General features: G+C 49.8%; 1 non-coding gene across 1 annotated transcript; it reads right to left on the minus strand.

Annotated features, from left to right (window-relative positions):
• Window positions 1–9,965: 9,965 nt before the first annotated feature.
• LOC122495305 lies at window positions 9,966–10,069 on the minus strand. The gene has a single exon (XR_006300383.1). It is a non-coding gene; the product is annotated as a small nucleolar RNA U13 (small nucleolar RNA).
• Window positions 10,070–24,467: the final 14,398 nt, after the last annotated feature.

Below are 24,467 nucleotides of genomic sequence, written 5' to 3' on the forward strand. Positions count from 1 at the left end.
CAGAGAAGTGACCCATCCTTTCACGGCACAGGGGACGATTATGCTCTGAGCTCTGCGTCATTTCAGACACAAATATAATTCCCAGGGTTATAGACTCTCCAGAACAGTTTTAAACCTGATGATGAATTCACTTATTTATTTAGTGGTCACGACTATTCCTATGAGCACTTTAGTAAATAGGAAGGTGATGGCGTAATTACAGCAGGCAGGGAGGGCATGATCAGTGACAGCCTGGTCGGCCGGGCCCCGGAGCTGATAGGTTGTCCTGCCCAGCCCAGCCAGGGAACTGTTCTCTTCGATTTCCTCTCCGTGGCGAGGCTGGAGTGTGCTTGCCTAATGGTCTGCTGTCGATACAGTAAAAATGCTAACCCGTCTTTACATCTAATCCATTCTGAGAGGGCTCTTTACATAAATGGCCTCTTCCATTTCTTCATTTTCAGAAAAGCCAATCAAGTAAGATTGAACCACATAGGCCATTGGTACAGTGTTTTTGTAAGTGTGTGTGTGTGTGTGTGTGTTTTAAAAGGCACAGTGATTAATTCTGAGACACAGCGTTTTGTGTTAAGTTGTCTTTGACTATTTTCTTCCTTGGCTTTTTTTTTTAAGGGCTCTGAAAATCAATGCTATGCTCCACTACCATCCATCTTTATATAGTAATAAATTAAGTGGGAGGTATTGATATTTTTGACTGAGCTTTTAAAATTTACATACTAATGACAATTATACCCTTGTGACTGTTGATTTCTGCTGGTGTTTACTGTTTGTGATTCGGGAAAGAGGCAGCTGAGTTTCGCCTGTTTGCTCTGATGTTCCTGAGTGTCTCAAAGCCCCGCTCCACGCCACGTCTCAGATGGAGATTGAGGTCAGCTGGAAACTGGGTCCCAAGGAGAGGAGAGCTCAGGAAAGCCTCGCCCTCCAGAAGTTCTGTAAAAACCAAGCGCAAGGTTGCAGGACCTCAGGCTTGGCAATAAATGCTGTGGAACTGAGTAGAGTTCTATCAAAATACCATACAATGGGGAGCAATGGCCCTCACCAATCAGCACCGGACAGGGATGTCCAGGGGGTCCTTTTGCCTTGCCAGATGTTAACCCCTTAGACACTGAATTATGGGAAGGGTGGAAGCTCTGGGGAAAGGCCAGGGCAATGAGCGACCAGGGGTTGAGGGTAATGGCTGTTTAGCAACTGGTAGAGAATATCTCGATACTTAATACTGATGCAGACTGGGTGCATTTTAGCTCTGGATGTGAACCCTCCCCCCCCCACATACACACCACCACGGCCACACGCATGGTTAGAAATCTTGAGGTCACAGAAGTATTGTATGCCCTTTCCATTCCTTAAGAAAAAAAAATAATAAATGAGAATTTTGAAACCCTGACATGGAGTGCCTTGCTTACCTGGTACTTACAAACTATTTCTGGTAAATTCTGGGTTTGGACAGAAATGTAGACCATTGCCTGTCCCCCCCCCCCCCTTGCCTTCTCCCTCTTTCAAGATAGGCTAAGGGCATCTTCTCAGCATCTGGCAAGTGTTTGTTGTGAAACAGAGACAAAGGCCTAGTGGAGAGAGAATTAAAGGAGCAAGGTCAGGGCCACTGTATGATTTTATCTGATGAGGCCAAATCCCTCGGGCCAATCGGAGCACTACCCACAGGGAGAGAGGGCCAGGAAAAATACCAACAAACTGGCATAAAGGCCCCAACTTCATTTAACCAATTATGTCGGGCACCGGGACAGCCTTGAAGCTAACAAGTTTATTCGCAGAGATTAATTTGTCAGTAATATTGATTGTTGGAGGCCTGTTTCATTCTATTTAAGATTCCACGAGGCACAGAAAGCAGCCACTCGTGCATGGTTTTTCCCTCTAGAATTTCCAGGATGTTGGGGAGGCAACTCCGGGAGATGCCAGCCGAGCAGCAAGTTCTGTCAAACTCGCCAAGCCAAGCCGATCCCCAGGGCAAGGTGGGTGGGTTTTGTTTACATTTCGCCGAGGCAGCAATAAATTGTTTGTTTACACACGGGGGTCCTTTTCTCCCCCCCTCCCCTCCCTTACTCGGGTCACCCAGCGGGCCAGGCGCCTAGCATGGAGAGGAGCCAGTGGAGCTTTCCAGATGCAACCCTGAAGTCATTATGCAGGATTATCCAAATATTAAGGCTGCTGAAAGTTCGCCTTCTCTGGTTTCCTGCTGCATGGAGATTGCTCTGTTACGTCCAACTGTCCAGGAAGTGCCTTTGCAAGAGTGTCTGCAAAGAAAGGACAGAACACACGAGAGGTGTGGAGGAGAACTCACTTTCATCAGAGGATCGGCTTTCAGGCTGGTTTGGGAGCCCAGAGCATGATTGTATTACACGCTGCACTGAAATGCGCCTTGTTCCGCTTCCTTCTTCCCCCCTCGCCTTTCTTTCCTTTGAGTGTTTTCGAAAGAAAAGAGGGGTTTTTTTGTTTTTTTTTTTTTTTTCCTTCCAAATTGCGCTGGGAGGCAAATTCTTGAACGGTGTAATAGAAAATGTTAGACAATATTCCTTACCGGAGCTATTGACATTTTGGATAGTTGCGACGCTTTGATTTTTCTCAAAACATATGGATCAAGCCTGGCTGCATTATTGGACAGGAAGTCCTGATGAAAGGCCTTCCTTTATCTTTCTTTGTATTTCCCCCCCTCTGTTTGTTCATGGCTTTCTCTCTGAATATAATCGTGGTTTTCTTAAGCTGTCCGGGGAGTCGTTATTGCCTTACTAAATATTTTATGGTTCACAGCACACCATACCTGCCAACTGCCTCTTATTCGCTGTCAAAAATAAAGGGTTCATCCTTCGGAGTGGGGAAGAAAAAGAGAGCCGGTTTATGCTATTGTCTTTATTTTAAAGTTTCTCCTATGCACCAAATGCATGGAGACACTGGAAATCCAGGAGTGGTGCCTTTCATTTGCCGGGGACACGGCTGGCCATTTATTTATTTATTTGCGGCTTATTTATTTATTTGCCGCGCACTCTTTTCTATGATTCCCAGCCCTTGTTTCTTTGCAGTTTCCCGTCCTATTTGTTCAAAAGGGAAAAGTTCAAAGCGACTCTGTCAGCTGAGGGAGAAGCCTGCTGAATACTAACCCTCCAGCGCCCGCCTGCGCTGACCTTGAGAGAGGAGCAGTAAACGGTCCCATTGCAAACCCGCATGTGTGTTTTGTTAGACCAGGTCGGGAGGGGTCAGGGCTCACCTGAGGCCAGCCGAGCCGCCGACCTGCCCGAGCAGCGGGGTAATGCATTTTTAAAAGGGACATTCTCGACTCTGAATGGGCCTAATATGGTCTCTGTTTAAAACCCTGTCAGAATCCCAAGCACACACTCCATAAAATATAAATAAGTACTTACTGTTTGCAGATGTTGCTTGTTTTTCATAATGTTTGTATTTGAAGTCTCGGATCCTCACTTCCTGTCAGGTTCCCCCATGCCTCTCTCCTCCTGTTTCTGAAGGAACAAGGGAGAACTTCAGATCGCAATTTCTCAATGAAGACACTTTCTGCCAAGTCTGTCAAGCGTCCCTGGTACAATTAGCATCCTCTCTCTCTCCTTCTTTCTCTCTGTCTGTCTGTCTCTCTCTCTCTCTCTCAACGCTGAGATTTATTTCTCGCCAATTTTACATGGGCCACGGAGAGCCGCGTCTCTTGTGGGTGCCTTTGCAAGGGGCTCCAGGCTCAGGAAGGTGTGATTTTTTTTTTTTTTTTTGAGGCCCAGAAACGCGAGGCTGTTAAGTCAACCGGCCTGTAACTACACACTTGGATTAATTGGAGAGAATTAGGGAAAAGACTATGGGGAAACGCCACCATCGTTCCCGGGGAAATTCGGAGATGGGGCCTCATATGTCTTTGCCATGTTCATCCCGAGAGCGCCGGTGATAAATTCAGTGCAGGTGTCTGATTAATTTATATGTGCGTTTGGCCGCGTCTGCGCCGTCCGGCCCCTGAACCTGACCCCTCGATTTTTACCAGGGTCCTTCTCAGGCCTTTCCGGAGCTGCCCCGAGCTTACCCCTGCTCCCAACCCGCTCTGAAGGGCCCGGATGAGAGCCCGAGGGAGGTTCCATCTCTCTCTCTCTCTCTTCCCGGGGACCCCTTCTGGGCCTCCTGTCTCCCTTCTCGTTTCCTGCCTGCTGCCCCAGTGGGGGTGGTGGGTGACAGGTGGGACTGGCCGCATCTTTTTGCATGACGAAGCCAGCTGGCCGTTTATTCCAGAGTCCCCGGTGGACAATGCGTGGAGAGGGCTGTGGAAGTCGCTTTTTGTTGCGTCGCCCTCCCACGATCCAGCTGAACATTTTAATAACCCACTCTCTGCACCGCCAACCCCCCCCCCCCCCACCACCACCACCATGAGAACTTGGAAAGCAACGTGTGAGCCCTCCCCGCAAAGCCACGGACTCGCAGAAATCAGCATTCAGGCATATGTTTATTTACTTTTTTTTTTTTCCCCACCGTGTAGGGAGTCCTCTGGTTAAAAAAGCGAGCACAGCCCTTCCTCTCCAACCCCGTCCGTTCTTTGCTTACAAAGTAGTAGTGTAGAAGGGCCCCTCTGTGAGGTCCCTGCTCTGCCTTATCTCTCAGGTCCCCAGTTTTGAAGCCAGTGGTCATCAGTGTCCTCAAGGACAGAGCCCAAATCCCTGTGAAGGATCAGAGACTCCCCTTCGCCCACTTGGCCTGGAGATTGAGCACTATGCTGTTCACCTGCAATTTGCTGTAGTGTCTAGTATTTTAAGGAAAGAAAAAAAGAAAGGAAGGAAGAGAAGAAGAGACACACACCAAGCCTTCCCTAGCCTCTCCGCGCTTTCGGGAGGATCCGATTATAAACACGTGCCCGGGACGGCGCGCCCCCCCGGGGGCTTGAATCAGGTCAGTGGGGCTTCTTCATCTCTAAAGCACAGAACCCATAAATCAAGATGAAAATCCTTCAGCCCCAAAGCCTTACCAATTGATACAATTTGAAAATGGGCAGCGGAGAGGCTGGGGAGAAGGCTGACACGATGACTTTTATAATAGCACAACGTTTAAGGTTCTAGAAATAAAAGGAAGAGGAGGAAATCAGGCACGTTGGTCTCTGCCTGCAGGCTCTCTCAGCTCGCTGGAAGCTCCCGCAATTATTTCTGCTCCGGCTTTCCCCTCTTTTTTTTTTTTTTTTTTTTCCAGCAGTCTGTTTGAAATGAAGCAGAACCGGGCATGGCAAGCTTATCAGTGTCATTAGCTGACAGGGCGCCCCGCACACCTGCTTTTACTTGCTGCCACTCCAGGCTCTAATGCCACAGAGAATGTTGCTTGGGTCCTTATAATGTGTAAAGATTCATTTATTTCACCTTTTGAACCTGCCTGACCCCCTGGGCTTGTGTTGGGGAGGGGGAGGAGGGCTGGAGAAGGTTTTTTCCTGGCACTTAGAAGAAGCTGACAATTAGGGGTCTGGCCCTGGGGCTGTACTTATGATAGAAGCTTAAGAGAGAGGTGGAAACTTAGCCGGGGAGGCGCTGGGAGCCGGGCAGGGCTTGGGTCACCGGACCAGGGACTGGGGGATGGTGTGGAACAGCATTCCTCTGGCAGCTGCGTCCCTGGGTCTGCCTTGGTGCCCCCCCCCCCGCCCCCGTTTAGGGCTGCTATGACACATAGGCACCCTTTCCTTCGGAGACCCCGCCCCGCCTCACAGCACACCTATCAGAATGCCCCCGCCGCTCGCGTTCCCAATGATTGTCGAAAAGGGTTTTTCGACATCATTTTGCCTTTGAAATGATTTGGCTACGAGTACCTCATTTCGTTTGCGATGGTTGAGGTTTCTTGGCAATCGTGCGCACCTAAGAATTCCTGCGAAGGGAGAAATATCTACCCTTCAAACTGTTTTTCAGCATAATGGAATTTTTATGAATACTAAACTTGGCCATTCATGAAGTTGCTATAATATTAACTTTTGCAGACATTTTAATTAAACCCCTATGAATTTTAATGTTATGGTTTTCTTTGCATATTTTGGAATATAAAAACATGTCCAACATGTTAATAGCTCCTGAAAAGGAAAGACTGGTAGCCCCAAACCTGATACCCTGGGTGTCTAATTACACTTCCCCAACCCCCCGCCCCCCGGTACCCTGTTTTCTTCTTCTTTTTTTTTTCTTGCTTTCCTTTGGTATGGGTTTGATTTATACATTTGTCCCTTTGGAAGTATTAGCGTAAGGTCTTAATTTTCTAGGAATAAAAAAGTAGTTCTTGTGGGTTGACATTCTTTTAGGACTTTGATTCTGGTTCCTCCTATTTTGCATCTCCTGACTAGTATGAGACAGAGTCGGGTATATACAACCTCTGCCTGGAAACCTGGGGCTTCCTTCACTTCTGGATTTCTCCTTCTTTTCAAGAGGTTGGCTGTGTACGTCTGGTATTTCTGCCATATTAGTATTAAGATGAGCTCTTTCTTAGGAAACCCCTTAGGAAGATCATCCCCCCCCCCCTTGCTCTCTTGAACCCAAGTTGAGTTTTCTAACCGAGGACATCACTGCTCTAGGTCCTGGGCTCTCTTGAAACTTGAAAGAGTCTGTGCTGGAAAAACATCTGCCTTCACATATAAAATAGACTCCTTTGGGAATGCAAGCTGGTGCGGCCACTCTGGAAAACAGTATGGAGGGGCCTCAAAAAACTAAAAATAGAAATCCTCTCTGACCCAGCAATTGCACTGCTAGGCATTTATCCGCGGGATACAGGTGGGCTGTTTCGAAGGGACACATGCACCCCCAGGTTTATAGCAGCACTATCCACAATAGCCAAAGGATGGAAAGAGCCCAAATGTCCATCGACGGATGAATGGATAAAGAAGATGTGGTATCTATATACAATGGAGTATTACTTGGCAATCAAAAAGAATGAAATCTTGCCATTTGCAACTACGTGGATGGAACTGGAGGGTATTATGCCGAGTGAAATTAGTCAGTCAGAGAAAGACAAAAATCATACGACTTCACTCACATGAGGACTTGAAGAGACAAAACAGATGAACATAAGGGAAGGGAAACAAAAATCATATAAAAACAGGGAGGGGGACAAAACAGAAGAAACCCCTAAATATGGAGAACAAACTGAGGGTTCCTGGAGGGGGTGTGGGAGGGGGGATGGGCTCAATGGGGAAGGGGCACTAAGGAATCTACTCCTGAAATCATTGTTGCACTAGATGCTAATTTGGATGTAAATTTTTCAAAATAAAAAATAAAGTAAAATAAAATAAAATAAAAAGACTTCTTTGTTATTCCCTGGGTTAATGATTTCAGGGGTTTAGCATCTTTTGGGAGTGCATGACTTTCCAGTGGTTCTGTTTTCTACTCTTGGTGGCAAAGTGGTCCTGGGTTTGTGACAAAATTTATTTTATTTTTAAAAGCTGCAAATTCCAAGTGAAGCCATCCGTCAGTTGACTTCTGTCTGAATCCGTTTCCTGGTGGGAATTTGATTCTTGCACACACCGCATAGTTCAAAGTTCATATGCTTGAATTCTAAAGATTCTTTGGGATGAAAACATCTTAGCCCCCAGTACTGGGAAGTGAGTATAGCATCATATAATCTGGGCATGTATATGACTGCATGGTGAATTAATACTTGTCAGACCTTGTTACTGTGAAATAGCTGTGGCAAGGTAATGACCATCATTCATTTTATTTTATTACTTTTTTTATTTGATTTCATTTAGGCTTTGGCAAAGGTGAGGGGACAGACTCGTATGTCCTGTTTATGTCTGATATCCAAAGCCCCTGGGGCGGGGGGAAGTGATGCTAGCGGAAATTATGTAAATTAAAGAGGAAATTTTCGAAGACACCTTGACAAACTCAGAAATGAAAATATCTTGCTTTAAACTGGTCATCCCGATTCTTGGCTCTCACACTCACGATTAGTGGAGGAGGTCTGGAGAGGGCCTGGGGGAGGTATGACTCTCAGCGTGAGTGGCTTTCTTATTTGCACATGAAATGGTGGCTGAGAGTTAGCATTCAAAAAAAAAAAGGAAAAAAAAAAAAGCTAAATCTGTCTTAGCTAATTTAGAAGAGGAAGCCAAATGAATGCTGAAACTTCTGGTTTTCTCAGCCTACAATTCCTCCCTAGGCCTATTAAAGTACTTTTAATTATGAAGGGAGCCCATCGTGGTGGGGGCATCCCCTGGGAAAGAGAGCATTCTAAGTGAGGGGAAACTCTAGCAGGCAGTTGATGCCGGACGGAAGGCAGCATGGTGTACTGGGAAGCAATATAAATTCAAATCCCACTTCTGACACTTCTTAGGTATGGGACTAGCTTTAATACAGGCTGTTTTCTCTGATTACAAATCCAAAAATTTTTAAAAAGTACTCACCACAATTAGTGTAGTCACCACACAACATTACTACGGTGTTACTGACTAGATTCCCTACGTTGTACTTTTCATGTTAGTGACTTATTTATTTTATAACTGGAAGTTTGTACCTCTTAATCCCCTTTATCTGTTTCACCCATCCCACCACCTCCCCTCAGGAAACCACCAGTTTGTTCTCTGTATTGAAGAGTCTGGTTGGGTTTTTCTGTTTGTGTGTCCATTTGTTTTGTTTTTTAGAGTCCACACATATAGGGAAAATCATGTGGTATTTGTCTTTCTCTGTCTGACTTCTTTCACTTAGCGTAATGCCCTCTAGATCCATCCATGCTGTTACAAATGGCATTCTTTTTGATGGCTGAGTAATATTCCATCACACACACACACACACACACACCATATCTTCTTTATCCATCCATCTACCAATGGACACTTGGGTTGCTTCTATATCTTGGTTATTATAAATAATGCTGCAGTAACATAGGGATGCATGTATCTTTTTGAATTAGTGTTTTTCTTTGGGCAAATACCCAGCAGTAGAATTACTGAATGATAAGGTATTTCTATGTTTGAGTTTTTGTGGAATCTCCACACTGTTTTCCACAATGGCTGCGCCAATTGACATCCCCACCAACGGTGTACGAGGGTTCCCTTTTCGTCACATTTATGCCAATGCTTGTTATTTCTTATCTTCAAGATACTAGCTCTGCTCACAGTTTTTTATTCTTAATAGAAGCAAAAAGAAGAAACCAAAAACCCATCCTCAACCTGACGCCTTCAGAAAAAAACCTACTCTTCATTCTTTCAGGGCTATCCTTCCAAATCATGTTTCACGTATAGACGTACATACTTACAGTACAAAAATAAGATTGCACATGGCATTTTAGAAACCCTCTTTTCTCTTCGTGTTCAGTTCCAGACAGACATCGTGGTTAACCTTCTGTAATGACTGCACCACGTCCCATCGTGCAGATGTATTTTATTTACCCAAACCTCTATTGTTGAACACGTAGGCTGTTCCCAACTATTTATAATTATAAAATGGCTCTGAGAAGTCCTTGCAGCTAACTGTCCACCCGGGTTCAAGATTACAGTATTTCCTTAAGGAAAAAATTTCTCAGAAGTCAGATTTTTGGATAAATGGGCATGCATATTTTTCTTTGAACAAACTTGAAGGTTGTTGGATGGGTACAGTTATGTATTTTCTAAAATTTGGGACTCTGGGCCATTATTTCTTCAAAGCTCTATTCCTCTCTCACCCCCTTCTCCTTCTGGGACTGCCTTGATGCACAAATTAGCCTGTTTAATGGCCTCTCATAGGTCCCTTTGTCTCTTATTACTTTCCTTCGTTTGTTTTGCTCCTCAGACTTAATAATTTCAAAGGACTCCTCTTCCAGTTTGCTGATTGTTCGTTCGAATCTGCTCTTACCCACTCTAGTGAATTTTTCAGTTCAGTTCTTCTATTTTTCACCCTCAGAATTTCCTTTTGGTTCTTTTAAAATAATGTCAATCTCTTTGTTGATATGCTGATTTGGTTCATATATTGTTTTGCTGGTTTCTTTTCGTTCTCTGTGTTTTCTTTTAGCTGTTAGAGCATATTTAAGATTGGTGTGGTTTTTTTTTTTCATGTCAGATGGGTAATGCACCAAGGTCGTAACAAAGTTTGAGGGAGACCCACATCACACGACAGCATAAACACCCAATCATCATGCTTATGAGCTACAAAGGGATGTTTAAGATAGTTATTTATTTTTATTTTTTAAATTTTTTTTAATGTTTACTTATTTTTGAGAGAAAGAGAGAAAGAGACAGAGCACGAGTGGAGGAGCAGCAGACAGAGAGGGAGACACCGAATCCGAAGCAGGTTCCAGGCTCTGAGCTGTCCGCACGGAGCCCCACGTGGAACTCGAACTCACAAACCGTGAGATCACGATCTCACGCCCCCCAGGTGCTGAAGTCGGAGGCTTAACCAACTGAGCCCCCCAGGTGCCCCTTGAGATATTTATTATTTTTTTAAAATATCTTTTTAACGTTTATTAATTTTTGAGACAGAGAGAGACAGAGCATGAACAGGGGTGGGTCAGAGAGAGAGAGGGAGACACAGAATATGAAACAGGCTCCAGGCTCTAAGCGGTCAGCACAGAGCCTGATGCGGGGCTCGAACCCACTAACCGCGAGATCATAACCTGAGCCGAAGTCAGACGCTCAACCGACTGAGCCACCCAGGCACCCCGAGATAGTTATTTTAAGGTTTTGCCTGTAAGTCCAATGCCTGTGTATTCTCAGGGAAAATATTCTGTTCCTTTGCGTGGGCCATGTTTTCCTGTTTCTTTGTAGGCTTTGGGATCTGTTGTTTAAAATGGGGCGCCTGGGTGGCACAGTCGGTAAGCGTCCGACTTCAGCCAGGTCACGATCTCGCGGTCTGTGAGTTCGAGCCCCGCGTCGAGCCCCGCGGCGGGCTCTGGGCTGATGGCTCAGAGCCTGGAGCCTGTTTCCGATTCTGTGTCTCCCTCTCTCTCTCCCCCTCCCCCTCCCCCTCCCCCTCCCCTGTTCATGCTCTGTCTCTCTCTGTCCAAAAAAATAAATAAATAAACGTTGAAAAAAAAATTTTTTTTAAATAAAATGGGGCATTAAAAAAATCAACCACGTCTCCCAGTCTTTGCAGACTGGGGGTTAAGACCTTCACCAATTAGCAGGGCATCTTCTGAACCTTGGGATGAGCTTCATGAAGGTTTAGGTTCTTCTTGGGCCTTTTCTAGACGTAGGTTTCCCCTGGGCCTGTGTACTGCTCCATTATTCGTGGCTGCTTTTAAGTGCCTTCATTTTCCTGAGTTTAACCCCTGGTCCTTCTCGGGCTTTAGCTGCTCTGTTACGTTCCCCAATCAGTAATCACTTGCCTCAAGAGTCCACAGGTCTATAGTCCCCTTGAATTTTCCTGAGCCATGACGACTGCCTCCTGCCTGAGATCCAGGCTGTGGTGCTTTTGGCCACGTGAGCTCCAGGTCAGCTGCCACAGGAAGGAAGTGGGTAATTCGGCCACCGCTTCCCCCAAACTGTGCCACGTGGTGCCAGGGAGGGGCAAAGGAAGGACCAGTAAAAAGACCCACTGTCCCACCAGCCGAACGCGACTTTTCCTTGGTTGGGCGTTTGCTTGGTTGCTGTAGATCTGTGGCTGATTTCCAGAGTTCCTATAATGTCATTTTAGCATGGAAGTGATTATTCAAGAGTTTGCTGGGAAGGTTTCACAATTTTTTAATCTTATTTAATTTTATTTTCATTTGAGAGAGAGAGAGAGAGTGCGCGAGTAGGGGAGAGGGCAGAGGGAGAGAGCGAGAATGTGAAGCAGGCTCCATGCTCCCCGCTGAGCCGGTGGCAGGGCTCCATGCCACAATCCTGGGGTCGTGACCTGAGCCCAAGTCAACAGTCGGACACTTAACCCACGGAGCCACCCTGCAATTCCAAAGAAAATCTTGGGAAGCCCCTCCTCCCTCCTTCAGTCTGCAGCACCAAAGTGAGTCATTCCTGAAATTCTGCGGAAAGCTGCTGCAAACCTCCCGTCACCCTACGCACTTGGCTGCAACGGCCACCAGAGAAAGAGGACTTCTTATCCTCCTTGCAAATCCCACCTCCGGGCTTCTCGCCGTTCTAACCGCCCCCCGCCCCCTCACGAGGAAGGGGATTCTGGGAAATGTAGTCTCCGGCTTCTCTGGGCTGCACAGGAACCCTGGGAAGGAGCTTGCGATGGTGGGTGCTGAGTCGGCAGCTGACAGCAAAGGCACAGCCGGAACCACTCTATACAGTCGCTGGCATCCATTCCTTGATGGAAACAGACGTGTGGAAGTAAAGGCACTGTTTGTAATCATACGTGGCCTGTTGGATCCCTCTCTCCAAACATCCCTGCCTTGATGGCCATCTGCACACCTTTGAATGCTATGTAATTATTTCCTTAATCCTTTCCACCCAAGGGATTACTCTTTTATTTAAATAAATAGTGTCAGAGGAAAGGATATGAATTCCACAATGGGAAAAGCAGGATCATTTGCAGTATATAAAAAATACCCATTGAAGAAGCCAGGGGTGTCTGGCTGGCTCCGTGGGTGGGGCGCGGGACTCTTGACCTCCGGGTGGTGAGTTCGAGCCCCATGTTGGGGGTAGAGATTACTTTAAAAAAAAAAAAAAAGAAAGAAGTGGAAACAAAACCCTGTCGCCGTGTCTACCTCCACACCGCTCCCCTCACCCAATCACCACCCTCTTTGACCATGACCCGCCCCCGAATTCCCCTCTCAACTGAAGCCGGTCCTCTTTTGTCTAATTTATGTCCTTGGGATCCCTCCTCGGCTGAAAATGCTGCTGCCACTATTGACAATGACTAGAAACATCTGAGCCCCAGTCACTTGGGTCCATTTGGAGATGCTCCACTGGAGTCGCAAGAAGGAAAGTCGCTCCCGGCTAGAGCTGGAAGGCAATGCTTTCAGGTGAACCAGATGAAGAAAGTGGCTCCGTGCTGTCCTTAAAAGAAGAGGACACTGCCTTGCATAGCGCCTGCTCTAAACAGGTGTTGGGATCTTGGCAGGGAGAGATTCCGTGAAGAAAATCCCAACCTGTCCGTGGGACTTTCCCCTCCAGATGAAACCAGAGCTGTGACAGCATTTCAGGGTGGCAAGTGTGGCCACATCTTCACAGTCTTCGGGGTCTGTGGGTGGGAAGGAAGGGCGTGGCATGCAATTTCCTCACCTTTCCACCTTCGCCTACACTCCGGTGAGGTAATTCATCCAGCTGGCAGAGCTAGCAAGGGACAGAGCTGAGATGGGAACCTAGGCTTATCTAACCACCGCCCGGGGTGGCCCCTTTGTTTGAGAGCTTCTGGAAACAGTGAGCGTTCCCCATAGGGTCAGCTCAGCTGGAGGGAAGAATGCCAAAAGAGAGCACCTCTGCGGTTCTTTGACAAGCTTTAGGGAACCAGGCAAAGCGGGGTGACTATGACCGGAACTCCCCGGCTTCTGAAAGTGGGCTTCACAAACTGGTCTTGGGAGAGACCCTTTGCTTCCTGGTGGAAAGGTGAGCCCCGAGCTTGAGGCAGCAACTTGTCTCAGAGAGTTCTGGCCGGGGAACCCTTGATTCCTAGGTCCCTCCTGTCTCTGCATTTGAAGTAGTCACTTCTCCTCAAGGGGAGAGAGGAGACCAAGGCCACAAATGGAGACAAGTGTGTGATATGTGAGTTGCCTGGAAAAGAGGAGCAGCGACAGATGACTGAGCAAGTGCTTTGACCCTTTGGAATCCATCTTTGGGTGCCAAATGGAGTCTTTGACTCTTGAGCCCATGACTGGCCTTCAGTGTCCTTCCCTCCCAGTGACAGTCGCTTGAGTCAGAGCTTTACATAATGAAAGTTACCAGCATTCATGGAGTAGCTACTATGTTCCGGGCACCCATAACTATTTCCTTGGCCAATAATGACAAGAGCCATAAGAGGATGAGACTTACACACTCCTTATCCATTAAGTTGGCTATTATTAAAAACCAAACGAGGGGCACCGGGGTGGCTCAATGGATTAAATGTCTGACTCTTGATTTCAGCTCAGGTCATGATCTCGCGGTTCATGATTTTGACCCCCGTGTCAGGCTCTGTGCTGACAGTGTGGAACCTGCTGGGGATTCTCTCTCTGCGTCTCTTTCTCTGCTCCTCTCTTGCTTGTTCTCTGTCTCTCTCAGAATAAATAAATAAACTTAACAAAATAAAGACTAAGGTAAATTTATATGCACTAGCCTGGAAAACTAAAATGATTAGTATTCTCTTAAGTTAAAAACAACCTCACAGGTTATAGACAAAAAGGTAGACTACAGTTCCATCTATATTTTCAAAAGGTATATGTGAGTATATGTAGGGAAAAGTTCAGCATGAAATGTACAACACAACTAATAGGTGATGACTTCAGGGCAAGGTGATGGTAGAGGGAGGGAAGTTTAGAAGAGTGAAGGTTGTTATACACACACACATACACATTATGGATCATTTATTTTGTGTTAGTACATATTTTGTAGTTTTTAAAGTTTATTTATTTTTAGAGAGATAAAGACAACATGAGTGAGGGAGAGGCAGAGAGAGAGAGAGAGAGGGAGAGAGAGAATCCCAAGCAGTCTCCATGCTGCCAATGCAGAGCTCGATGTGGGTCTTGAACTCACAAAACCACAAGACCATGACGTGAGCCCAGATTAAGAGCCGGGCCCTTAACCAGCTGAGCCACCCAGGTGCCCCTGTGTGAATATTAAAAAAAAATTCTCCGAGAAACTAGAAGCTTTCCTACTCAGATTCAGCACAAGGCAAGGATGTCCCCCACTCATCCCTCCTTTTCAGCATTATAGTGGATATCATAGCTAATGCAATAAGACAAGAAAAGTAAATAAAAGGGAAGAAAGAAAGAAAACTGTCTCTATTTGCAGATGACATGATTATCTATGTAGAAAATCTGAGGGGCACCTGGGTGGCTCAGAAGTGGTAGCACTTCAGACGTGCAGGGAAGTGAGGATGGTGAAGAGGTTCAGGGGGGCTTTATGGTAAGGAACATTAGGAGGCTGATAAGGAGAGTGGGAGAGGGGATTCCAGGAGGAGGATATGATGTTAACAGAGTGACAATACTGAGAATATTAATAGCACTTCCTCCAGTCCAGGTACTGTTCTAAGTACCTGCCATGTGTTATTTCATTTTGTCCTCAAGACACCTCAGAGAGGCAGGTACTTTTAGTAACCTCATTTTATAGATGAGGAAAGAGAAGCCCAGAGAGGTTAAGAAACCTGTCACCCAGCCATTTTTAACAAACATGCAGCCTGCAGGGAGTGGATGCAACCATCCACATTTAGGGATCTTTAGGTCATAGAAGTTGGCAGGAACGTAGGGTGGTGAAAGGAAAGTGGTAGACACAAGATAGGAGAGGGTGTCAGCGCCCTAAATACAGAATGATAGCATGGGCACTGTTTCCATAAATGAATGAATCAGTTTACAATCTCTTCTGTTCCAAAAGGAACTTGGGAGAGGATAGCAAGTGGGAATCTTTGTAGGGCAGATGAGGAGGGGACTGGAGGCCAGTGGTGAGCTGGGGCAGGTTACAGGGTGGTGGTGCTCAGTGTGGCTGAATATGAATATTAATTACTGGGCTAGCCAACCTCCAAGATGGCCCCCAGTGCTCCCCACCTCTTGACATTCATGCCCTTGAGTAGTCCCCTTGCATGCTGAATAGAAATGACTTGTGTAACCAATAGGATGATGTGCAAATGGTGGCGTGCTACTGCCAAGGTCAGGGCATACAAGACATTGTGGCTTTCACCTTACTGGAGTCACTTGCTCTGGAGACAGCGGCTACCATCTTATGAGGAAGCTCAAGCAGCTCGGTGCTCTCCGATGAAGAGGAACCGGGGCCTCCTGTCCACAGCCACATCCAGGTACCTCCTGGGATTTGGAGTTTCCAACCCCAGTCAAGCCTTCTGATGACCACAGTCATGGCTGACTGTCCTGACTGTGACCTGATGAGGAACAAGTACCACTCTGAATCCCTGCTCTCAAATTCCCGACCTAGAGAAACTGTGTGAGATGACAAATGTTTATTGTTTATTTAAGCCATGATGTTTTGGGCTTAAAACTTAGCCTGAGGTTAATTATATATATATACATATATATATATGTATATATATATATGTATGTGTGTGTATATATATGTATATATACATAAATAAATAGTGAATGTAATAGCCAAAATGACTCCTTCTGTGGCCCCGGTCTAGGCTTTGATGTTTCCTTCCAAAGGGAAGCACGTAATGGTAGCTGAACGTTTAGCCTAAGGAACGCTTCGATTCAGCAAGGCGTAAAGGAAGCTGGCAGAATAATTCTCACATGTGCATACTGTATTCTTCTTAACTGGGGACACTTCCCACAGTTGCACCTACTTGGCTGCCAATCGCCCCACGTGGCTGGGGTTGTGCCCTCTGGGTGAGGGGAAACACCAGGGGCCAGAAGAAGGCGTCAGCAGAGAAAGCCTACCACACACAGCTGGAGAGAGCCGGGGCAAAGGAAGGAAGCACCTTCCCTTTCCAGAACTGCGGACATGTTGCTCTCAGCCTTGCTTAGCCTACCAACATGGCCGCCCTCCTCCCTGGCCTGTGAGCAACCTGGGGGTAAGGGCCGAGGCTCACTGTCTCTGTGGCCCCGCCCCATGCTTAGTTGTCATCTCTGGGCTACATGAACTTGCACTCTGCCAGGCCCTGGCGATGGACAATAAGGTTGTTTGTTTCTAGCTGCTTGACCGTTATAAGTAATGCTGCAAGGAGTATGGAAAATGGCACATCCATAGGTTAAATTCCTAGTAGTGGGTATCTACATCGGATGCTCCGGCTCTGAATTTTCTAAATCCGGGACATCCCCCTATGGCAGGAGACCCAGGAGTTGTAAAGGAAGGGTGAGCAGGTAGATCCGTTAGTTAGAGGGATGCCCTGAGGCAGGACTCCCAAATTTGGGTCACACTGTAAGTAAACAAAGGCTATTGGGAGGGGGGGATGTGGCCAGAAAGAGGGGTCCATGCTACCTTGGCAAGCTTGTCGGCCACACTCTATTGCCCTTGGGTCTGTCTGTGTGTGTGCGTGTGTGCGCCTATGTCGTGTGCGCGTGCACGGGTGTTTGTGTGCATGCCTGTGTGCACATGTGGGTGCCTGTGTGCGTGTAGCTGCGCGTGTGTGTGTCCTTCACATGCTGTGCGCCAGTTTAGAGCCCTCCCCTTAGCCCAGTTCTGGGCTTTCCCTCTGCAGTGCCCCTGCCTGCCTTGTGGTGTCACCAGAGTGCACCCCGCCCTGGTGGGAAGGCCCACGGATGATGCTGACAGAGAAGGAGGCCTTGAGTCAGGCAGGCTGGCCTTCCAGGGGCCTGGCGGTGGGCTCCCGAAGGGATCCTTGGATCTTTCTCGAGGGCAGCTAGTGAAGGCCTGGGTGGGCCCGGCTTCCTCCATCACCCGGAAAGGGCTGTGGGACGAGCATCCTGCGTCCATGCTGCTGTGCCTTGGAGGGTGCCAGAAGAAATTCAGGCTCAAGGTCATGAGCTGTTACCTCTTCTCCGTTGGACTGAGCTTGGAGAAGTCACTTGTTGTCAGGAGCGAATAAGGGGAGACAAAGTGGGCTGCGGGTCACAACGTTTCCGACACGGAGGCCAACTGCCTGAGCTTTTGGGGTATTGCATTTTCCCTTGCCCTCCCCCTCCCCCACCCATCTGTGTCACCCCGGCTTTCCAAATGTGCCTTCAGCCCCCAGCAGACGGCTCTCCGCCTTCCCGTCTGATTCTGGTTGCTGGTGGGCACATTGCTCTAGGAATGGGAACCAGACTTGGGCAACCACCGTGCCCAATGCCGTTTGCACAACCGGGAGCCTCTAATGCACACAGCATGGTCCCCAGGCGCCCCAGACGGGTGTGGTTAGCCCAGCCAGCCACAGGGGCATGTCGAGGAACGGCCGCCCCTCCCTAACCAGCAATTAAGCCCGGGCTGTGACAGCAACAAGGGAGCCGTGGGTGGGGTGGGTGGGGGCTTTCTTCCTGGGTGGTGCGTGAGCCTGGGGCTCTGGGGCAATCTGGGATAAGGCGCTGGGGGTGCAGCCATGGGAAGGGCTGGGGCCCGCGGAACTGTTTCCCGAAACAGTTTCTTCCCGAAACCATCCCAGGCAGGAGGTCCCGCCCCTCGCTCAGCCCTGTCGTGGTTGCCTGTGGGACCCACTCCCTCCCGTAGCCCTGCAGGTGAGCCCAGCTGCTGACCACAGATCAGGGAGCTTGAGGCCTCTGTGGGGCACGGGGAGGGCGAGGGAGCCGAAGGCCAGGCGGGGCCCATCTCTGTCCTCCGCACGGCCTCTGAGGCTTCTGTTTGGCTCCTGTGGGGGAAAGGGCTTCGTGGGGGAGCTGGGAGGGTGTTTCCAGAACAGAGTGACGAGGAGGGGGAAGAAGAAGAAGAGGAGGAGGAGGAGGAGGGAGGGCAAACGAAAAGGAGGGGGGGGGAGTTCGGGCAATGTGGGCTCAGTGGGGGAAAGCGTACCTCCACGCAAGGCGGTGGCCTAATGTGAGGGACGCCTCGGGGGCTCATTTGGTTGAATGTCCGGCTCTTGGTGTCCACTCAGGTCATGACCTCGAGGCTCCTCGGATCGAACCCGCATTGGGCTCTGGGCTGGCAGCACGGAGCCTGCTTGGGATTCTCTGTCTCCCTCTCTCTCTGTGCCTCCCCCGTGTGCATTCTCTCTCTCTCTCTCTCTCTCTCTCTCTCTCTCAAAATAAATAAATAGAATTTAAAACTATGTGAAAACTCTTTTTTTTTTTTTTGCAAGGTGCCCATAGTTGGGTCCCCAGAGCTGCTCCTCCCGTGGGCTGAGATCCGTCTTTGGCCCAAAGTGGCTCAGGGACCCCGGGGGAGGCCGGAGCCCTGGTGGCGGCAGCCCGGGGTGGGGGGACAGTGGCGGGGAGCCTGAATGAGAAGCCTGGCCTGCCCTCTGGAGGGACCCCCCCCCCACCCCAGGGGAAGAAGGGGATGAAAGCTGGCGGGGCCCGTGGCAGGTGTGGGGTAGACATTTGCAGCGAGGACGTCCCAGGGGCTTTGCCGTCCCGTTTGTTTCTGTGCGTCCGCCCCGTGTGCCCGGCCTCCCCACCCACCCAGGCCGTGCCCAGAGATGGGAGACGGCCCATCTGGCAGCCGGCCCCAGAGGCCCTTTTGTGCTCTTCGGCTGGAAAGGTCTCTCGTGCCGCTCAGAGAAGGGGATTTGTTCCTTTAATTGATAATGAATATCAGAAAGGTCATATTTACATGAGGAGCTGGGTGGGGGTCGTGTGCGCCAACAGGGAAAGAAACCCACAAAAAGGAATGACATCCAGCTCTTCTGCGAGAGGTGCCCAGAAGGTGGGGGGCGGGGGGGGGGGGAAGGCCAGGGAGGCTGAGGAAGGATGAGAGGCAGAAATGAAGAGTGTTGAGAAGGGGGAGAAGGAGAGAAGATGGGGAGGACGGAGAGAGGGCACAAGGAGGGGACGGGGGGCACAGAGACGCAGAAGGAGACCCGACACCTGCCCGCACACGCTGGTCACGGGCAGGAACGCCGGCCGCTGGCAATCGCAGGGGCCGAACCATCCTCCTCCCCTGGGCTCGTTCCTTAAATTCCACACGTGGCCAAAGTGAAGGGCGAGTCAGATCACAGCACTGCTGTGGTCACAGCTACTGGATGGCTCCCCCAGGGACCTCAGGAGCGACTCCTTTTTGCGGCCCCCCCAGCCCTGGCCCATGTGCCCTGCCTACCCTCTGCCCTTGCATTTCCCCGCCAAGCCCCGCCTCTTCCCCAAAGCCTCACCTGATTCCTAAAAGCTCCATGTCCGGCACCCCTGGCCTGCCCCGAAGCCGGACTTCCCAGGCCGCGGCATAACCGCGTGCTGCCGAGTCGGGTCCCCACAGGGCTCTGTGCTCCCTGAGCGGGGAATCCTGCCTTGGCCACCATTGCACGTGCGCGACATACTCACATCTGGGGCATTATGTGTCGAATCGTGTGGCACGTTTTAGTCTCTTCTAGTAGAGTCCCCAGGAAAGGGTCTTCCTCCTTATTCTCCTCTGTGGGGGCTTTGCGATCTCTTGGGGGCAAAGGCCTGATGAAAGGGCGCATCTAGTTTCTGTTGGAGGCTCCATGGGGGAAGGGGGTAGGCCAGTTAAGCCTCAGTTTCCCTCTAGCTGCATTCTGATGGGAAGAGCATCCACAGAAGAGGTCCCCTGTATCTTGGTCCCCCAGAAGAACCCCCCCCCCACACACACACACCTTTTCTCCTGCTGGCATCACTCATGACACCGGGCAGGATGGAAGGACAGGAAGCTGCCCCAGGGATAAGCCTCTTGGTGGAACGTTTACAGAAAGCCCCGCCCCCCCAACCAGAGCTGAACCAGAGCCCCGCCCCCTGCCCCCCTTCTGGGCTTGATGTGAGGCTTCATGTCCACACAGTTGGATGCCTCCTGAGGTCACTGACAAGGAAAGGTTAGAGTCAGCGATTTGGGGACACAGCTTGCAGCTGGTCCCCTGGCTGGGGAGTCCATCCACCAGGGCATCAGTGGGGGTGTGATGGATAGCAGGGGAAACCCACTGTCCATCCACACAAGAAGGTGGGAGATTATCAGTGCAGGAAGAGCCGTGAGTGTGTGTGTGTGTGTGTGTGTGAGAGAGAGAGAGAGAGAGAGAGAAAGAAATGGGGACCTGGGGTTGGCAGTAGAGAGATATATGAGGGCCAGGGGCCTTATCATTTTCCAGACAGAAGAGGGGAGTTATTTTTATTTTTACAAATAACGTTATCATGTTTTTTTTTTTTTTTTTTTCGAGAATATAAAATCTAAGAACTGTTCTTGTGGGTATCCTTTTCCAGAAATGGTATCATCCGGGAGTCATCTGACCCTGTCGAAAGTCGAAAGGAATTTAGTAGCAGGAGAGAGGGGAACCCGCTGCCACTCTGGGCTTGCCCGGCGAGTGGGCCCTTTGGGGGACACTTCTGCAGGACAGCGTGGGGGCCGCCGGCCCAGCGAGGCACGGCGGGGTGATAGAGGGGCGAGGGAGGTTTGAGTGTCATGTAAGTGACCATGTTTCTTTCTTCTTTCCATCAGAAGGCAGTCAGGGAAGGAACGGCGTTTACATGTGCTCCTGTGAGCCATTCCCTCTGCCTGTAAGAATTCATTCTCTGAATTGTGAAATACATCCTGTGGGATACAGTGATTAAGGAGACTGACTGCTTATTATATTTTACAATAACTTTCTAAAATTATAAAAAACAGGGGCACCTGGGGGGCTCAGTCGGTTAAGTGCCCACCTCTTGATTTCGGATCAGGTCATGATCTCACGGTTCCCGAGATCAAGCCCCACGCTGGGCCCCGTGCTGACAGCACGGAGCCTGCTTGGGATTCTCTCCCTCCTCTCTCTCCATTCCTCCCCTGCTCACGCTCTCTCTCTCTCAAAATAAATAAATAAGCATTAAAAAAGCATAAGTGTGGAGTCATAGAGTGTATATAAATAGGATATAATCTATGAAAAAACATCTGCTTTACTGTTGCATGTTATAATGAATGTCATAATGAAATGCTAATACCCACTCTCATTAACTGACTTCTCCCATGATCCAGGCTTGACGTGTTTCACTTGCTTTATTTTTCACAGCAGCCTTTTACGTGGATGGTTCATGTTCCCATTTTTAGATGCGGGAAAACTGAGGCTCCTAGAAATTAAGTGGCCAGCATTGAGGCTGGAACACAGGACCGACCAGTCTTTGGCTCTAAAGCCCACAGTCTGAGCCTTGCATTTATAATGTGTCAAGGGAACTCAGGGTGCAAACAGCAGGCTCCCCTGGATGTTGCTGGAATTTCCCAGGGTTGGGGCTTCGGACGGCATGGGCCCCGGGAAAGGACAGAGTGCATCACAGGGAAGCCCGATTCCACGTGAGATGCCCCACAATCAGTTCCTGCTTTTTTTTTTGATTTAATTCTTCCCCTAATGTGTGTTCATCATGTAACTCGGGAAAGATTGGTATTCAGGGAAGAGGCATCAAAGGCGGTAATTAAACTGTCTCCAGTCTCTGAGAGCAGACCTGTTTGATTCCGCAAAGGAAATCATTGGTATTTTAACGGGAGGCAGGAAACTTTTGATTAGCAAGCGATAGATAAACAGATCGATGCCTTTTCTGGCGACATTTTCAGCTCCATTATTGTCACTGGAAAAGAGAAGGGGGGTCGGGAGGGGCGGGGGGGGGCGGATAAGATGAGAGGAGATGGTGGTGAGTCCTTGGGGGCTTGCATCAGTGGGGTGCTGGGGAAGGGGCGGAGCTGGGGCCCCAGGACGAGGAGGCTGCCCCCGCCCCGGGGCCCCAGGAGCTTTGTCCCCCCCTGGGGATGGCAGGCGAAGCCCCCGCCCCTCCCCCGCAGCGACAGGGCGTTGTGATGCCAGCCGGGCCTGATGAGATTCCCCTGGCAGCCGGCCTTCCCCCCAGGCCCTGCAGCCCCTGCGCTTTATTGCCGCTCTCTCAAGGTCAGAGGGAGTTAAGACCAGAGATTATACAGTGTCAGTTGTGCCTTTTTGAAATATGACTCGGTGTAAGCTCTTTCCACACCAGAGGAGAGATGCCAACATCGCACTTCAATCTCTAGCTCGCAATGGGCTTATTGGGATTTTAGCAGGGCTCTGGTGAGATAAGACTGTTTCTTCTCTCAGGGTGCCCTTTCACGAACTTTGGTTAAGCGAGGCCCTAACTTCGCGAGGGCAGGCTTCCAGATGGATCCAGCGCCCCGGCAGACGAAGCAGGGCCGCCCAGCGCCACTGGCCCTGGGGCCCGCCCCGGACAGAAACGCGGGCTCCGGTGGCGGCCACCTTGGCGCCTCCACCCACGTGCCTTCCAGCTGGGATTTGGGTATTAGCTACTCCGGGGCTCAAATCACAGCTCCTCTTCCTCAGCCTCAGTCTTCTCATCTGTAAAATGGAGACAGCATGACATCCATCTCTCAAGGTTCTCCTGGGACTGAGGGATAACGTAAGAAAAGCAACCTGGCCCTTAGTAGGTGCTCAATAAAAATGGAAAAGCCATTCTGCTTTCCCTGACTTTGGGCTCTCGTGTTCTAAGATACCCGGTGGAGGATGGCCGAAGAGTAAAAGGCGGCCGGAAAACTCCAAGATGTCATCTGGGACATACACAGCTGTGAATTTGAGCTCCTTCCCCAGGCTCATTAGAGACGTTGGCCACCGGTGCCATGGCCCCCGATGATCCTGGATCTTTGTGGTTCACTCCCTAAATGTGAGACAAGTCTGCTGTGTGTGTGGGTACCAAGATCCCAGGCCTTGGTGCCCTTCTTCAGCCCCGTGGTTCCTTGAGTTTTCCTCTGCCCCATCTCTTCTTGCCTTTCTTCCGCCTCCTTGTCATTTTCCCCCAATTTCCACCCCCCCCCCCCCGATGGTCCCCTTCTGCCTCTGAGGATCTGCGGGGCACCGCCATCTATCCCATGGGCTTTGTGCTGACAGTTCTCCATCAGGTCCTGGCTCTGGGAGCCGTGAGTGTGGGCGAGTGCCTTGGTTGAGCACCGTGGCTGGGCCTCGGGTTCCTCATCTGCAAAGTCCATCGCCTGGTGTGGCTGTGAGGATGTGAGAAGAGATCAGGGGTGCAAAACACTCAGCCGCTGCTTGGTCCAAGGTGAGGACTCCATAAACGTAGCCCCAGCAGCGGCTGTTCCTCCTGACCACCCTCCCCCCCCCACCCCGCCCCCTTTCCGGGTCAGCGCTTGGAGAGATGCTTTCTTTTCTAACCACCTGACGGAGCATATGTAGATTCCGAGCATCTCTGTGGAAATAACCTCTCCTGAGCCTGAGCTTCACCGACCCTTGCAGTGGCCATTTGGTGTTTTCTTTGTCGTCGCTCCCATCCATTTCCGGTAAGACCTCCGGGTTTACTTCCGGTGAATGACCGCTGGCCACTGGGGTTGCTCTTGGCCTATCTGTCAATCAAGGTGCTCGGGCAATGGGTGGGGCAGTGACTCAATTTGAGCCAATGAGATTCTCCTATTGTTTGATACCGCCCCTCTCTCCTGGCCAATGGGTGGGCATGTGTCCGGGGCTCCGCCATTCACGTTTACTCTCTCACGACGTACAATGGCCAGAGCTGGATTCGAGTCTTAGGGGACTTTGTACAGGCCCCTGCCCCTCCAGGGTCCCTCTTCCCTGCCCTTTTGAGCCCAGTTCTTTGTCTTTTCCTTTGATTCTGGGAGCCACCCGACACCTTTCCAGACAGTTCCCCTCCGTGTTTACACCAGCCAGGGTTGGCCTCTGTTGCTTGTCACTGAAGAACCCTGACAGGTCTAAGCTGTCTCCCTCGGGGATTAAAGGAGCCAGGGGGAACCAAGAGCGAACATCCTTCAGTTATCCACGACAGAAGAAGGGAGGACAGCCCGCCATCCCCAGTCTCCCCCATCCTGCGGAGCCGGACTGATCCAGCATGAGCAGGGGTGAAGAAACACCGTACCAGCAGCGTCAGCCTGACCTCCCTGACCCCGGGGGCGCTCTTTGAAGAGGGGTCCTTGGCTTTGCCCTCTTACGGAATCCCATTCTCTGCGGCCCAATCCATTA

The sequence above is a fragment of the Prionailurus bengalensis genome, chromosome E2, assembly GCF_016509475.1.
Source record: "Prionailurus bengalensis isolate Pbe53 chromosome E2, Fcat_Pben_1.1_paternal_pri, whole genome shotgun sequence".
Lineage (NCBI taxonomy): Eukaryota > Metazoa > Chordata > Mammalia > Carnivora > Felidae > Prionailurus > Prionailurus bengalensis.